This window comes from Dreissena polymorpha, chromosome 8 (genome assembly GCF_020536995.1).
Source record: "Dreissena polymorpha isolate Duluth1 chromosome 8, UMN_Dpol_1.0, whole genome shotgun sequence".
NCBI lineage: Eukaryota > Metazoa > Mollusca > Bivalvia > Myida > Dreissenidae > Dreissena > Dreissena polymorpha.
Genome location: NC_068362.1, coordinates 58,676,722 through 58,679,560, shown reverse-complemented (window position 1 = coordinate 58,679,560; position 2,839 = coordinate 58,676,722). Strand labels below are relative to the sequence as shown.

The 2,839-nt window shown below is 32.8% G+C and overlaps 1 long non-coding RNA gene across 1 annotated transcript; it reads right to left on the bottom strand.

The window, feature by feature from the left end:
- Nucleotides 1-329: 329 nt before the first annotated feature.
- On the bottom strand, nt 330-2,481 carry LOC127843205 (uncharacterized). The gene is made up of 3 exons (XR_008032127.1): nt 2,244-2,481; nt 1,576-1,686; nt 330-1,013 (listed from the first exon to the last, which is right to left on the bottom strand). It is a non-coding gene; the product is annotated as an uncharacterized LOC127843205 (long non-coding RNA).
- Nucleotides 2,482-2,839: the final 358 nt, after the last annotated feature.

Genomic DNA, 2,839 nt, shown 5'->3' with positions numbered 1-2,839 from the left:
CTTGATATTTGGCATGCATGTGTATCTCATGGAGCTGCACATTTTGAGTGGTGAAAGGTCAAGGTCATCCTTCAAGGTCAGAGGTCAAATATATGTGGCCAAAATCGCTCATTTTATGAATACTTTTGCAATATTGAAGATAGCAACTTGATATTTGGCATGCATGTGTATCTCATGGAGCTGCACATTTTGAGAGGTGAAAGGTCAAGGTCATACTTCAAGGTCAGAGGTCAAATATATGTGGCCCAAATCGCTTATTTTATGAATACTTTTGCAAAATTAAAGATAGCAACTTGATATTTGGCATGCATGTGTAATTTATAGAGCTGCACATTTTGAGTGGTGAAAGGTCAAGGTCATCCTTCAAGGTCAGAGGTCAAATATATGTGGCCCAAATCGCTTATTTTATGAAAACTTTTGCAATATTGAAGATAGCAACTTGATATTTGGCATGCATGTGTAACTTATGGAGCTGCACATTTTGAGTGGTGAAAGGTCAAGGTCAAGGTCATCCTTCCAAGTCAAATATATGGGTCAAAATTGCTCATGTAATGCAACTTCTGCAATATTGAAGCTAGCAATTTTATATTTGACATGCATGTGTATCTCATGGAGCTGCACATTTTGAGTGGTGAAGGGTCAAGGTCAAGGTCATCCTTCAAGGTCAAACGTCATATAGGGGGACATTGTGTTTCACAAACACATCTTGTTCTCAGCTACTTTCACTTTAATGCAATTTAGGTGCTTAATTTCATTAAAATACTTTTATATAATTTTATTGTTCAAAGAAATTCAGAACATAATAGATGTACATGTATTACTTTCCAAGTGACAATTTAAAATATAATTGCAAATCTAAAACTTGTGTAGGCAGCTTAGTAAATTATAAGTACCCAGGTGGGATAAAATTACAGTTTTTAAAAACTTTTTTGTTAATTAGCTGGGCTTCAGTAGGTCGTGGATCTTTTATAGAACTTGTACTGCTGTTATACTGTAGGGCTCCTGCATGATCTCTGAAAGAAAAACAAAGCAAACAATATTACAAGAAAGTCATAAGTTTTTTACATTCATCTGTAAAAGTAAATGTGCAGCAATCATATGATTGAATATCTATACTTTAATGCTCATTCATATTTTTATCTATTTTAGATATTTCATATCACTGCTCAATTCTGTACATCTGGCTTTTTTGTATTCGAGCGAACATTTACGATCCTAAGTAGTTTGCAAGCGGGCTTTAATCTACTTGCAAACAGGAAAACTGAGACTTTAAAGTGAATAAATTGGTGATTTAACTTATATTTTTATAATGACTCTCTTTTATTTTGAAATTTATATTGTTGTTTTCTTAAATGCCCCGAAACGGGGTACACTAGCATGTTTCTGGAAACTCAAACATATATAGGAATTTTATATTCAGATATTGCTATATGAAAGTTATGCTAATTTGCTAATTCATATAAAAATAACCTGTAATTGAAACTAGACCAAAATATTGGATACCAAAAAGACAAAATACTTTCAGGTGGTTAACACTAAATTACTTATATGAGCCCGGGGCATAACAATATTTACCATGAATTTGTGGCCATGTTAGTCCTCTTGGTAAATGCGCCAAAAGAGCCGCTTTGCTGTCTTGGGTTATTTCCCTGCCAAACTCTGCAGTATCTTCCATCAACTGGTCAGCTACAGTTAAAGCACATAATGAAAATGTATATAGAAAAGAATTCAAGTATTGTTTTAAATATTTAGTAAAATGGTCTTTTAATAATAACTTACAATGAAGTTAATACATCACAAAGCAAAGCATAACAAAATTTGTTGGTATGATTAGTACAAATTTATTATTGCTATAATTAGAAAGATGTGTAATTCTATTGGTATGAAAATGCACAGTGAAACCTAAAAAACAATGCTATTGGTTTAATTAATTTATTTATAAACATTAACAGCATTAATGAGCATTGAGTTCTCATCATGCACAGCACATAGCTCCCTTAGCCTCAGTTCCCTAGCCATGCATTATAAACTTCCGATACTACATTCAAGCTTATTAATATCTCCACATAGGACTTCCTTTATCAAGCTGCAAACTGCACTTAGTGAAAATGTGTGTGACAGCTGCTTTTAAACTTCTATATTTGCCATACTTTTACCTAAAATGTCACATAAAAAAGGTCTACAATGATGACATAAGAAGAATAAATTTAAAGGAATATTTAAAAATAATGAAAAGCACAAACCTTCAGTTGTTGTTCTATTCCTAGACAGACTTCTGAAACACTTGTATGCATCACTTTTTAACAACATTTCATGTCACTTTCCAAATGATATCCATACATTATTATTTTAAGAAATTCTTGTTAATGGAAAAACTCATTAACTCTACTGTTTGTGAAATTACATTAACTTCATTTTAACAACAAGTTTAACCTGCATTTTTTCTTCAATACGCCTTCTCCAGAATTTCAATCTAACAGGTAAACTTTCTGTGTTTGAACTCAGCCAATCAGAAAAGGCTGTGATATTTTATAACCAATAGATTAGCCGCAGACACATCTGACTCACACACAGGCTTTTCAGATAGTTTGTTAATTGCAAACCTGGACTGTAGTTAAATATTGAGTGTGTATACACCTTGAACAGGGTTAAGGAATTTAAACTTGTAGACATTGCTTTGAAAGTTACTACTATTACTTCTACTACTAGTACTACTACTACTACTTCTGCAAAACTACTACTACTATTACAACAGCCACAACAACAACAACAACTACCTACTACTACTACTACTACTACTACTACTACTACTACTACTACTACTACTACTACTGCTACT